Here is a 14,827-nt window from a genome sequence, read left to right as displayed (position 1 = left end):
GGTCGGTTGGGAACGGGCAGAGGAAGAAGTTTGCCGGATGGTAAGTGGCGTGGGCTCTTGGACATGGCGCATTCCTTGCATCCCTGCACGTACCTCCTGACGTCGTTGGCCATGTTGGGCCACCAGAAGCGCTCTTTAAGCAGCGAGAGGGTTTCATTGACCCCCGGGTGGCCAGTGCCTAGTGAGGAGTGTGCAGAGTGGATCAGTGGGGTGCGCCGTGCTGGGGTGATGAATTGCAAGCCCTGTGGACAACCCGGCGGAGTGTCGGTGGAGGCATTGGAAGGAGGGAGAGTTTCTGGAGACCAGGTGATAGGACTGACGATCATTTGTTCAGGTAGAATGGACTCAGGTTCTTCAGTGATTTCCTCAGGAGCGTGGATACGTGACAGGGCGTCAGCCTTGATATTTCTTGACCCAGGACGGTAAGAGATGGTGAAATTAAATCGTGTGAAGAAGAGGGCCCACCGGGCTTGTCTGGGGTTAAGCCTCTTGGCGGCTCGAAGATACTCCAGGTTTTTATGATCCGTTAATACCAGGAATGGATGTCGTGCTCCCTCTAACCAATGCCTCCACTCCTCGAGGGCCAGCTTGACGGCTAGGAGTTCCCGATTGCCTATGTCATAGTTCACCTCCACCGAGTTGAGCTTGCGGGAGAAGAAGGCACATGGATGGAGTCGGCTCGGGTTCCCCTGCTGCTGCGACAACACCGCTCCAACTCCGGTGGTGGAGGCGTCGACTTCCACGATGAAGGTTTGTCAGGGTCAGGATGCACCAGGAGTGGAGGCGTGCTTTAGGGTGTTGAAAGCTTCAGTGGCTGATGGAGTCCAGGACAGAGACTTGGGCTTATTTCGGAGGAGGCTTGTGAGTGGACTGGTGATGGAACTGTAATTATGAATGAATCTTCTGTAAAAGTTGGCAAATCCAAGGAAACGTTGGAGTTCTTTCACTGTGGTGGGTGTTGGCCAGTCTTTGATTGCTGCCACCTTCCCCTCGTCCATCCGGATGCCACTGTGATCGATGTTGTAACCAAGGAACTGCACTGAGGGCTGGTGGAAAGAGCATTTCTCGGCCTTGAGGAATAGCTGGAAGTCCCTCAGGCGTTGCAGGACCTCCGCAACGTGGCGTTGGTGGTCGGCCATACTCCGGGAGTATATCAGTATATCGTCGATGTATACCAGTACGAATTTATGGAGGTACTCCCGGAGCACCTCATGAATAAAGTCCTGGAATACGGAGGGGGCATTTACCAGTCCATACGGCATGACCAAGTATTCGTAGTGGCCAGTGGGCGTGACGAAGGCGGTCTTCCATTCGTCCCCCTCACGTATCCGGATCAAGTTGTAGGCGCTGCGGAGGTCCAACTTGGTGAACACAGTGGCTCCACGGAGGTGTTCTAGGGCTGCTGGAACGAGAGGAAGGGGATACCGGAATTTAACTGTGATGGCATTGAGTGCTCTGTAGTCAATACATGGCCGCAAGCCTCTGTCTTTTTTAGCCACGAAGAAGAAGCTGGATGCAGCAGGGGAAGTAGATGGTCGGATGTATCTTTGAGCCAATGCCTCCTCGATGTAATCCACCATGGCCTTCTCCTCCGGGATGGATAAGGGGTAAATCTTACCCCTTGGCACTGACTCACCCGGAAGCAGGTCGATGGCACAGTCCCATGGCCGGTGTGGAGGCAGCTTAGAGGCTCTCTTGGGGCAGAGTACGTCGCTGAAGGGGGCGTAACAGGACGGGATGTCCACAGACCGTTTCTCGAGGGGACTCTCAACAGATGTGGCACAGACTGGAAGAGTGTTGGAGCGCGGAGACTTGGGAACAGGCAGGTCAGAAAAACACTCAGGAAAGCAGGTGTCGCCCCACTTCAGGACTTCTCCGGTGTTCCAAGAGAGGATGGGATTGTGTTGCTGCAACCACGGACACCCTAGTATCACGTCAGCGGTGGAACCCTCCAGAACCAGCAGTTGGATGAATTCGTGGTGCAGCACTCCGATATGAAGATGTACAGGTTTCGTGATGCGGCTGACTCGTCTATTACTCACAGGTTTTCCAGTTATTGATTCGATCTGGTAAGTCTTAGGCGTGCTCTGGGTCTTGATGTTAAGCTGACGACAGAGGGCGCCAGAGATGAAATTTCCCGCTGACCCAGAATCGATGAGGGCGGATACTGGAAGAGAAACATCAGCAGCAGTAAGAGTGATAATCGTGGTGAGTGGCTTTTGCGTCTGAAGAGTAGAGATAATAGCACTCACCATGGGGCGTGGAGGACGTGTAGGGCATGAGGAGAGTACATGCCCTGGTAATCCGCAATAGAGACATAGATTCTGGGTCAGTCTTCTCTGTCTTTCCGTTGGAGTCAGCCGTGATGATTCTACTTGCATGGGTTCTTGAGCTGGTTCTGGGGTACTGACGGACTCTGGTCGGCAGAGGGAGATGTTGTGAAGACTCTGACCCTGGTGCTCTTCGAGACACGACTGCATACGAGTGGCGAAGCGTATTGACAGCTGGATGAAGCGTTCAAGCCCGATGGTATCCTCGTATGCAGCAAGATGCAACGGCACGCGAGGATCCAATCCTTGACGGTATGACGTCAGCAGTGCTTGTTTGTTCCATCCACTCCGGGCTGCGAGAGTTCTGAACTGCAGAGCATACTCATTAACAGACAACTTTCCTTGTTTTAAATTATACAATTTCTCACCGATAGAAGAATCCCAAGATGGTTTTCCAAACACTTCACGGAAGTGTTCAACGAAGCCTGAGTATGTCTGCATCACTGGATTGTTCTGCGACCAGATAGAATCGGCCCACTGCAAAGCTTTACCGGAAAGTTGTGAAATGATGAAAGCTACCTTTGAATATTCAGTGGGGAACAGGTGCGGTTGCATCTCCAGGGTCAGGGAAACTTGCAGGAGGAAACCATTGCAGTCTTCCGCCGAACCAGAGTAGGGAGCCGGTTTGGCCATGGGACTGGTGAACGTGAGCGATGAGGAAGAGTTGCTGGCGTGTGCGGAAGTGATGGCGGGAGATGGAGCTGGATCTGGCTGTGGCGTTTGTGATGGAGATTGCGAAACGCGTCCACCAAGGTCCTTGAGGTAAGCATTCAGGTAAGTCCTTAGATGCAAATGAGACCGGACAATGTGACTGTGTGTGAGTGTGTCTTATATAGTGCTGGTGATAAGTGAGCTGATGAGGTGCAGGCAGGGATGGACTGGGACTAAAAAACGGCCCTGGACTTTGACTAGGCCTGGCCCAAAGCAATCGGCGTGCGGAAACTCAACAACAACAACAACAATAACGCCTGGCATGAGTGTCACAAGACTTTAATTGTGGCCAGGGACGGACTGGGACTAAAAAACGGCCCTGGACTTTGACTAGGCCCGGCCCAAAGCAATCGCCGTGCGGAAACTCGACAACAACAACAATAACGCCTGGCATGAGTGTCACAAGACTTTAATTGTGGCTCATGATACTATACCATCCAAATTATAGCAATAGCACTTATGCTGACTAGATGTTGTGTTAAAAGCATATTATTCTAGATTAACTTGAATACTCATATAGCAGGGGTCTCAAAATCAAATTGGCAGGGGGCCGTTTCTGTGATTGACACCTCATAGGAGGGCCATATTATCCTTCAAGCGCAAGAAAGCGCAACATTTCAGAAAATTTACTTTCCTTTGCATTATTTCTCATTTACTTCAAATTTCATTAGGCCTACTAAAATATTTTTATACCTATACTATAAATATCTTATTTACCATACTAAATGTAAACAGCAGTGTCTCTCTCATTGTTACAGAGTGTAATATAATTATATAATACTATTACTAATATAATACTACTAATAAACTAATATAATATTACTAATATAATACTATTAATTGAAATAGTCTGGTGCAACTTCTCACATCCAACAAGATGCATGGAATAAAAAATCAGTAATTTAGAAACAAAACCAGCAACACTTGTGGCGTGGAGGGGTCAGAAATAAACAAAAAAAACTGGAGCTATATATCAACTTTATTTTGCCAAAAAATAAAAATCTTTCATTGTTACATACATTATTAGTTTTTAACATCTAGTGGAAGTATTTTCCCTTACTTTATGTTAGCTTAAATAACATTAAAATCTTGCACTGAACAACACTGTACTGAACAAATACAATCCCTGAATGCATTTGTACACTCTTCTGTTTCTTGATAGACACCTGCAGCGCTTCTGCTCACACAGCTGGGCCACGTTTGTCCAAGATGCCGTTTGAGCATCGGTAACGTTTAATGGCTGCATCGGACGTATTTCGGTGGTTTAAATCGGCGCTTGTGACTTAAAGTCGAGTGCTTTTACTGTAATTTAGGCAAGCGCGCTCATAATAGAAGCGATTGAGAGAGCGGCTTATGGTTGCATAGCAACGACAGACGCCACTGGAGCGAAAGCGCATTGGAAAGAAGGAGAAAGTGGCGCGGCCGCTTATGTGACGCGATATGTGAATGCCCCTTAGAACGGTGACTTTTTCTTTGCATATCAGACAAGTAGCAACTAGAGAATAATAATAATAATAATAATAATAATAATTTAGCGGGCCGGATTATGTTTTATTTTTGAGATCAGTTGTGGGCCCGGTAGAGGGGGTGGGCGGGCCGGCAGTTTGAGACCACTGATCTAACGTCTTTGCTGCTTACTTGGCGGCCACGGCCAGTGCAGCTGGCATCCAACTTAAAGGTGCATTGCTGCCACCTACAGTACTGGAGTGTGAAACAGATTAGTGGGGGGAAAAAACAGGTGATGACTGCGTGCGTGGCGGGTGGTGGGCCGGCCCGCCGGCCGTCCTGGAGTACCGGCCGTTCTGTGATTGTCCAGATCACACAGATGGCCAGTCCGCCCCTGATTGTGGCTCATGATACTATACCATCCAAATTATAGCAATAGGACTGATGTTGACTAGATGTTGTGTTAAAAACATATTAGATTAACTTGAATAGGCTACTCATATAACGTCTTTGCTGCTTACTTGGCGGCCACGGCCAGTGCAGCTGGCATCCAACTTAAAGGTCCATTGCTGCCACCTACAGTACTGGAGTGTGAAACAGATTAGTGGGGGAAAAAAACAGATGATGACTGCGTGCGTGGCGGGTGGTGGGCCGGCCCGCCGGCCGTCCTGGAGTACCGGCCGTTCTGTGATTCTCCAGATCATACAGATGGCCAGTCCGCCCCTGGGTGCAGGTGACGATGATCAGTATTCAGGGGATGGTGTGCGCTGTGATTGGATGGTGCTGGAGCCTGGCGTGTCTGTGACAGACTGGGTTTCTGGAGAGCAAAGGTTTTGTGAACAAAAGTGGAAGATTGAAACACAAAGTGTGTAAAATAAACCGTAAAAAGGATTTGATGATCACTAGTGATAGTATTTTATTCTGTGTTTTCATCATTCAGGTTGGATTTCAGCTTTAATGTACTTTTTTTTAACAAAGCAGCTGATGTTGCCATAGAAACTAGTGGACTGCGACTCACTTTCACCCCAAAATGGTGGAAACGCAGGGCTGCTGCTGGGTGCCGGTGTTTCAATGGAATGTCCTATTGACTGTCTCTTCTTGTTGGTGTATATTCTTTGTAGCTACGGACAGACACGTGGCACACCTGAATCCAGCGGTTGGTGGGCAGTGTAGGTTTTGTGGTGAGGGAGAAGATTTAGAGCATCTGTTCTTAAAATGTATTAGATTAGATAATCTGTTTGACTTACTTATAACTTTGTTTCAGGGGTTTACTGAAGATTTTTCAGACAAAATATTTATAGGAGGACTGAAATATAGATTTTTATTAAGAAGAGGAAGATGTTTATTAAATTATCTTATAGGGACAGCAGAATTGGCCATATGGAAAAAAAGAAAGAATAAAGGCTTAGAGTTGGCAGCAATTGACCCTAAAGTGATGTTTATGTGTCTGGTGTCAGCAAGATTGAGAACAGAATTTATGGTTTTACAAATAATGTAGCTGCTTTTTGTGAAATTTGGTGTATTAATGAGGTTCTATGTGTTGTACATGATGATCAATTGTTCTTAGGTTTTTAAATGTGTATTTTATTTATTTATTTTATATTTGGTTGTTTTTTAATGCTTTTTGGGATATGAAGCTTGAAGTAGGAATGTAAAAAAAAATGTGAAAAATAAAGTGTTTCTAAACCTCTCTCTCTTTCTCTCTCTGCCTCCATTTGTACAATTTTAAATAAAAATGCTTTAATATAATTTTAAATTCTTCATCCTCCTTCTTGTCTTTTTCATATGCAGCTCTACTCACTGTTTATCTGATTTTACACAATTATTCTGTTAGTCTTGAAACTGATACATCACATTACATTTAATCATTTAGCAGAAACTTTTATCAATATAATAAATACTAGAGAAACTACCAGGCCATTCAAAAGAAAAACTATTAGATAAAAGAATAAATTTGGTGTAATATTCAGAGAATTCACATTTAAACTTTAAAATATCTTTTAAAAGCTGACAAACATTGATCTCATCACAGCTGTGGGTGAAAACACTCTTAAAGAGTTCGAAGAAGACGCTGACCACTGGAGTGGAAACAATTAAGTGTGAAAAACATGAGTGTGAAATGAGAAGAAAAATAAACTGACCACACGGTCTCAAAAATAAATGTGTGAACTTGAGTCATTTCTTCAGTTTATATTCCTCTCTGCTCTTACTGTGATCTTTATCTCTCATCACATATATTTGAGCACATTTGTTCACACATGTCGTTTGAATCCACAGATGTTTGGTCTGATCAAGTGTTTCTACATTCATCTTTCTGCTGTTAAACTCAGATTCAGTTGATCGTTTGGTTGAAATCTGTCCACACAAACCACACTCAACCAAACCACAGATGAGTTCAGTGCAGCGATCTGAGTGATTTACATCAAATAAACCTGCATTTTTGAGCAAATATAGTAGCAAGTGATCAATTGAGAGTCGATGAGAGAGAAGAACTGTGAGTGTAGAGACACTTTAACCTTTAAACACACTGTGGTTTAATACGCTTCTGCTAAAACAAACGTTCATAAACAGTTTCAGACGTCACTGATGCCTTCAGGAGCCACAAGTGTCAAAAAGGAGGTGATGTTTGTGTGTATTTGCATGTGAATGTGTGTGAGAGAGATGAAGTGTGAAAACCAGCAGAAATGCAGTGCACTGGAAAATAATTTTTAATATTGAGCAATGAAACTCAATTAGACCCCTGCAGCTTAAACCTCCAGAATCAATCAATAAATATATCTATACCGGTCTGCAGTGGTCAGGATCTATCAAAAGTGCTCCAATAAGGAACAGTGGTGAATCGGCGACAGGGTCATGGGCGGCCGAGGCTCATTGAAGGCTGGTCTGTGTGGTCCGATCCAACAGACGAGCTCCTGTAGCTCAAACTGCTCAAGAAGTTAATGCTGGTTCTGATAGAAAGGTGTCAGAATACACAGAGCATCACAGTTTGTTGCGTATGGAGCTGCATAGCTGCAGATCAGTCAGGGTGACCATGCTGACCCCTGTCCACCGCCGAAAGAGCCAACAGTGGACATGTGAGGTATTCCCTGGTGTCTGTGGCCTCTTTCAGCAGGATAATGCTCCTGCCACAAAGCAGAAATGATTCAGGAATGGTTTGAGGAGCACAAAAACGAGTTTGAGGTGTTGACTTGGCCTTCAAATTCCCCAGATCTCAATCCAGTCGAGCATCTGTAGGATGTGCTGAACAAACTAGTCCATAATGATGTCCGGTTCACGAACAAATCGTTCTTTTTAACCGTTTTTTTTCAGTGAACCAGTTGAACCAGTTCACCAAATCGGACTGAATCTTTCCAAACAGTTCGCATCACCAGTAAACAAACACTAATCCACAAATTACTGAAGTTACTCACTTTTGACATGCCGAAATAAACCAACGTCCCGGAGTTATTCAGTTACTCCAACAGTACACTGACTGAACCTGCTGTGAAGAGAGAAATGATGATGATGAGCAGCAGAGCAGCTGATATGAGTGAGCATGTGCGGCGCACAAGAACGAACTTACACGGCCTGTCACCGTTCTCAATCTCGAGTCAAGAATCGGTGCAACGGTTTTTGGATCACCAGTACACAACCGAGAACTGCTTCTCTTGGACATGTCCGATGAGCTGATGAGAACCGATGAGCTGATGATACTGAGCATGCGTGTACTTTTTCAAGAGAACGAAAAGCACGTTAGTCAAGTTTTGTTGAACATCGGACAGTGTGATAATATAAAACATACTGGAAATATGTTTATGACTTAATTCAAAATACAAAAAGTTTATTGTGCTTTTCCAAATACACCAGAGCAGATTAATAGCATACAAAATACTGTACATAATAAACTACATGCCAGCATGAAATAGTTCTACAATTTTTTTTATATTAAAAGGCAATATAGTAAAAGTTGTGCAGTTGTGCTTTCAAGTTAATTTTTTAAAAAGGTTGGAAACAATTAATTGTTTGTAAAACTATCAAACTAAACTAATTTATTTGTTTCATAAATAATCCATGGACAGCTTATTTAATTTCAAAACAAGGTGATATAAATATTAAAAAAAATGATGTAATCAAACTACAGCGAGAGCAAACAAACGACTCCTTTTGAATCGCTCTCGCAGTTCTTAAATCTCAATCTCAAAAACGGTTTTTGGATCACCAGTACAAAACCACTTCTTTCCGACGGGTCCGATTTGAGAACCGATGAACTGATGATACTGGGCATACATGATTCAGCGTGTGATCTGAAGCTACCGAACAGTAATGACTGTCACAACACCAGTTAACTAGGACAACTGATGCTATGAGAGGACTCGAATGTAAGTTTATTTAATTACAAATAAATCGTAATGTAAGCGGATCAGGGTTTCTGCTCTGATGAAGACTAATTTATTCACTTTATAACTGTAAAACTTAGTTTGCACATCACTGCCTGTATATGTGTTTGGATGCTTTAGATGCACAACTAAGTTGTAAGAAATGTTTCAGATTAAAATGATGTTTTAGCTGACTGATGTTATGATTACTGACTTTATATATTCGAATGTGTTAAGTGTTTTTTCATCCTGGCCTACGATGATGATGTCATTACGTCAGAGCGTAAAAGAACCGGTGAACCATTTTTTTCAACTGGTTTATTGAATCGAACTGTCCGAAAGAACCAGTTCATGGAAAAGAACCAAACTGGTTTGTCCATGGAGGCTCCACCTCGCAACTTACAGGACTTAAAGGATCTGCTGCTAACATCTTGGTGCAGATCCCACAGCCAACTTCAGGGGTCTAGAGGAGTCCATGCCTCGACGTGTCAGGGCTGTTTTGGCAGCAAAATATTAGGAAAATGCTCATAATATTAAGCGTAAGGGTCTCCAGCAGGCTGCCAGCGCAGGGAACCTGAGAATTTGCTCATTGGTAAAACGTTGGCCTCTTAGCGTTGGCCCTGCACGGGCAGCCCTCACTGAACCCCAGGAATCCCTCACTGGACCCTCAATATTAATCTACAACAATAAATCTGCAGCACAGGGTGCCAAACATTTACCATTAATGAAAATAATGATTAATGATCATTAAAAAAGAAATGGTCAATGACTGCAGGAACGTCTGTCACTCAAACATTCCCTAAATCACACTCTGTAAAATATAAATCTCTCTGATTCTGATCATTGAATCATCAATAAAGTGATCAACTTCATCTAACCAGAGTTTCTCTTGCAGTTTTTGTTTAATCAAAAGTGTTTCAGAAACACACAGTTACAGCAGCCAGAGAAACATTAAAGTTAGGAGGTCAAGGGTCAAGAGCCCAACTAAAGCAAACACTGACCTCCATAACGGTGACTTCAACTGTGATTTTCAATAAAACATCAACATCTAAAAGTTTAGTATGAAAGAAATAGTCAAACTGGATTGTAGTAAGTGAAGATGTTGAGATCTAGACAGATCTGTTAGTGTTTAATGTTCTGCTGCTGATCATGTGACAGTGTTTTCAGCTTATTTAAATAAGGAGATTTTACTTTATTCCAGTCATTTGACCGTTTTATCATCTAACTGTTTTGTTATTGTATTAATTACAGATTATTTTTGTAATTTTTAAAGTTGTTCTGGGCCCGATTGGGCTGATCCACACTGGGCCATCATGGGTTAATGTGGGCAGTTCACTGGTGTGGGCTGATCACAGAGAGGCGCAGTGAGCCCAAAGCTGTAGGCCTCGCCTGAGAAAGCCGCACTGGGCCTGTTTAGGTTTGATGTGGGCTGGAGCTAGAGCACTGTGCCTGCAACGAGTCAGTATGGGCCCTGCAGGGACATGTTTGCAGGGATGTGAATAGCCCCCCATGTTGCTAACATAATTTAACACATTGCTATCTTGATTAGCAGCTGCTAACATAATTGAACATGTAGGTAACATGAATAACACGTTAATTTAAAATGGCGTTAGCATGATTAACAGGTTAGGATGATTAACATGTTGGTAGCATGTTAGACTGTTGTTATGTGGTTGCTAAGGTACTCAGAGTGGTTTAATCTAATCATGGTTTCTAGGGTACTGGGGTGGTTGCTATGGTGTTGCCCTGCAATTTCTAGTGTATGCTATGTATATGGTATGCGGGTGCTAGGGTATTCTGGGTGGTTTCTAGGGTGTCGCTATGCAGTTGCTAAGGTACTAAGGGTGGTTGCTAGGCTGTTTATATGCAGTTGCCAGGGTACTCAGATTGGTTGCTAGGGTGTTCCTATGCAGTTGCCAGGGTGTTCTGAGTGGATGCTAGGGTGTTGCTTTACAGTTGCTGAGATATTTGGGGTGGTTGCTAAGGTGTTGCTGTGTGGTTGTTAAGGTACTCACGGTGGTTGCTAGGGTGTTGCTATATGATTGCTAGGGTGTTATACAGATTCTAAGGTACTTGGGGTGATTGCTAGGGTGTTGCTATGCACTTGCTAGGGTACCTGGGTTGGTTGCTAGGGTGTTATGTAGATGCTATGGTATTCAGGGTGGTTTTTAAGGTGTTGCTATGCTGTTGCTAGAGTACTCAAGTTGTTTGTTTGGGTGATGCTATGTGGTTGCTAGGGTATCTAAGGTACTCAGAGTGGTTGTTAAGGTGTTGCTATGCAGTCACTAAGGTACTCAGCGCAGTTACTAGGGTTTTGCTTGCATGATTAGCAAGTTATATTATTATTATTACTACTACTATATATTATTTAAAACATCCACAATCTCATCCAACCCCCCCTAGGAAAAGCCATTAAATATGAATAATAAAAACTGATGTCAGTCCTTTAACATTGAATGGGGTCAAATAGACTCTGATAGGAACATTAATAACAATGTTTATCTCATGAGTTATTGATCCAGGAAATCAATAATCTGTGAATATGTTGCTAACTTTACCGATCTGATCCAGTTCAGGTGTCTTTCACTTACGTCAAAACCGTGTGCTTGAACTATAAACACTGAACATATTTCTTTACACTTAAAGGATTAGTTCACTTTCAAATGAAAATTAGCCCAAGCTTTACTCACCCTCAAGCCATCCTAGGTGTTTATGACTTTCTTCTTTCTGATGAACACAGTCGGAGAAATATTAATAAATATCCTGATGCATCCGAGCTTTATAACGGGAGTGAATGGGATCAAGTTTGAGCTGAAGAAAGTGTCTCCATCCACATCCATCCATCATAAACATACTCCACACGGCTCCAGGGGTTAATAAAGGCCTTCTGAAGTGAAGCGATGCATTTGTGTAGAAAATATATCCATATTGAACAAGTTATGAAGTAAAATATGTAGCTTCTGCCTGATCGCCTTCCGTATTCAACTTACTTTTTCAGCTATGAGCAGCCTGAAGACAGCAGCTTCATCTGGTCCTCCACAATCCTGTTCAGCTCCAGCAGAGTTACATTGGGGTCAGTGCGTGTGTTCAGAGAGGTTTAGCAGCCACTAGATGGCGCCCTGGCAGTGTCAGACCTCTGAAATTATGTGTATCATTTCTAAAGCACTGAGAACTACAGTGAACAGAAGTTAGTGTGTGTGTTTGGAGATGGTCTGTGTTCCAGTCAGTGAATCTCAAGAAATGAATATGGAAAGTACGTATATAAAGGGGTCTGCAGATGATTAACTGTTCTGATAGACCAATATTATTATTATGATGTTCTTTATTTTTGATATATCTTACCTTCATATTTAACACATCATGCATTAACATTCATGGCCTCAAAAATTAAGATCTGAGTAAAGTGACGCCCCCTGATACACACGTTCATCTCAGAGACGTCCATCTGTGTTTGTTCATCTGCGTCTCTCTAAGCTGAAGACTGCTCTGAGACTAACTGATTTTCTAACACGTTTATCAGTTGTTTTTCCAGATTTATAGATCTTTAGTAAACATCTTAGAGAAGTATTTGTGGATCAAAACACAAATGATGAAATGATTGTGTGTCATCAGCCAGTTTTTCTCTCCAGGAGACCCAGATTCAGCGCTTTATCTCCCCCTTGTGTCTGAACACGAAAGGACATTATTTCCTATTCTGACCAGCTAAACCCTAATCTCATGATGAAAATCATGTGACCCTTGACCCCTCACTGCTAAACCTGTGACCTTTGACCCCTCACTGCTAAACCTGTGACCCTTGACCCCTCACTGCTAAACATGTGACCCTTGACCCCTCACTGCTAAACATGTGACCCTTGACCCCTCACTGTAACATCATATTACACTGACTGGTGCTTTTAATGTATGCAGATTGAGTCAAAATATTTTAGTCTATTTTACAAGAGCAAGCTCTATTTTACTCATATATTTTCTTAAAAATGGATCTCTCTCTCTCTCTCCCTCTTTCGGCATGTTGCATGTTGGGAGTTTGGGTGAGGACTGTGTTTCTGAGAGTGATTGTGAAAAAGCTGTTTATTTCTTCTCATATGTTTAATTTTTTTGCTTTTCTGCTTAAAATTCGCAAACATTAATTTATTGCACATTTATTGGAAAGTCTGAATTTATCAGAAGTCCGAATGTGCGAATATAAAACCAACTTTACCGAAGTGCTTCAGAGGAGGTGAGTGATATTAATGTGAATGCTGGGAGTGTTGAGCAGCCGGTTTGTGTTTCTGAGACTGTAACTGATGTGACTGATATAAGTGAAGCTCAGGGAGGTGACGAAGGAATGTGTGAATATAAAGAAACTAAAGCAGGAGTTTCTGAAGGAAATATAACTGATGAATTAGATGAAATGTCCCAATGTACTGATGTTGTTTTGGGAAATGAAGAGCAGTGGTCAGATACATCTGATATGGCAAGAGTGGCTGAGAAGGATAATGTGTACTATTGAACAGATCAACTCCTTTTTAGAAGAAACAAAAGGAAAAGCAGCTGTAGAAGTCACAGATTTTTTCCCAGATCTTGAAAAGTTTGGGCAAGGAAAACAAGCGGTTTTGAAGAACTTTCACAGCAGAAGAGGTTTCGGTTAAAAAAGCACATGACTGCTGTTAGAAAAGGAAAACAAACAGGGAAAGAACGGATGACGAGGGGAAAGGCAAAGGAAAAGTGCAACAATCTTGATGACTGCTAATTTTTTATTTGTATTTTTTATCAAACTGAGATGCGTAGAATTGCTGTGGACTTTTACGCCAGTCTATATGCTCCTGAAAAATCAGATGAGCAATGTAGGAATGAACTTCTTAATGACCTTCCGGTTTTAACCTCAAAGGACAAAACATTTTTAGAGACTGAACTTACCTATGAAGAAGTCACGGCTGCTGTTATGGGACTCTCTGTAGGTCGTGCAGCTGGAATAGATGGACTGATTTCTATAAAGCTTTCTGGCCTCTTCTCGGACATGATTACTTTGAAGTTCTTCAAAAAAGTATTACTGGAAAAATCCTTCCTAAGAGTTTTCAGCGTGCAGTTTTAACGCTGCCTCCGAAGAAGGGGGCTTAAGTATTCCTGTGAATGTTCAGAGGGGAATTAGACAGGGTTGTCCTCTTTCGACTTTATAGTATAATTATTGAACCTTTGCTATGTAAATTAAGAAAAGAACTTACAGGTTTAATTTTTTAAACTCTCATCAAATGATCTGCATATGCAGATGACGTTACAGTTCTAGTCAGAGGAGACGATGATGTTGATGTAGTAAAGTTTGCTCTAGAGTGTTCTGGAAAGGCTTCGTCAGCCAAAGTTAACTGGTCCAAAAGTGATGCCGTGTGGTCAAGTTGTTAAAAGACCGACACTTCCTAGTGGATTACAATGGGGAAGGGCAGGTTTTAAATACCTGGGAGTTTTTTTGGGGACAAATGAATACAGAAGGCAAAATTGGGAGGGCCTGTTGGAGAAAGTACGTGCGCGGTTGTCTCATTGGAAATGGTTGCTGCCCCAGCTGTCCTACAGGGGAAGGGTGCTGATATGTGATAACCTTGAGGCTTCTTCCCTTTGGCACAGAATGATGATCCTTGAACCTCCAGAACACCTTGTGAGACACATTCAGAGATGTCTGGTGGATTTTTTCTGGTCGGGCCAGCATTGGTTAAAGGCACCAGTGCTGGATCTGCACAGACAGGAAGGAGGACAAGGCCTAGTGGATATCATCTCTAGAGTAAAGACCTTCAGACTTAAAGTGGCTCAGAGACTCCTCTATGGGAAGGATGTGAGCTGGGCTGGGATAGCGTGTACCTTATTGAGGAAAGCAGGCAACATGGGACTAGATCGCCACCTGTTCCTGATGGAGATAAACAAGGTGGATCTTGCAGGACTAACATCATTTTATAGATCACTTTTAAAAACATGGACACTTTTCTACTTTTCCAGAGAGCCAAATAACGTACAAAA

At 42.9% G+C, this 14,827-nt stretch overlaps 1 long non-coding RNA gene across 1 annotated transcript in view; it reads right to left on the bottom strand.

The window, feature by feature from the left end:
* Window positions 1-12,067, bottom strand: part of LOC137017036 (uncharacterized) — a 33,126-nt gene extending 21,059 nt beyond the window's left edge. The window contains exons 1-2 of the long non-coding RNA XR_010894544.1: window positions 11,833-12,067; window positions 11,533-11,729 (exon numbers count right to left, since the gene is read on the bottom strand). This is a non-coding gene — a long non-coding RNA (uncharacterized lncRNA). The remainder of the gene's footprint in view (window positions 1-11,532; window positions 11,730-11,832) is intronic.
* Between the last annotated feature and the right edge of the window lie 2,760 nt (window positions 12,068-14,827).

Source organism: Chanodichthys erythropterus, chromosome 3 (genome assembly GCF_024489055.1).
Source record: "Chanodichthys erythropterus isolate Z2021 chromosome 3, ASM2448905v1, whole genome shotgun sequence".
Classification (NCBI taxonomy): domain Eukaryota; kingdom Metazoa; phylum Chordata; class Actinopteri; order Cypriniformes; family Xenocyprididae; genus Chanodichthys; species Chanodichthys erythropterus.
The sequence above is the reverse complement of the archived record's forward strand: the minus strand, read 5'-3'. Positions and strand labels throughout refer to the sequence as shown.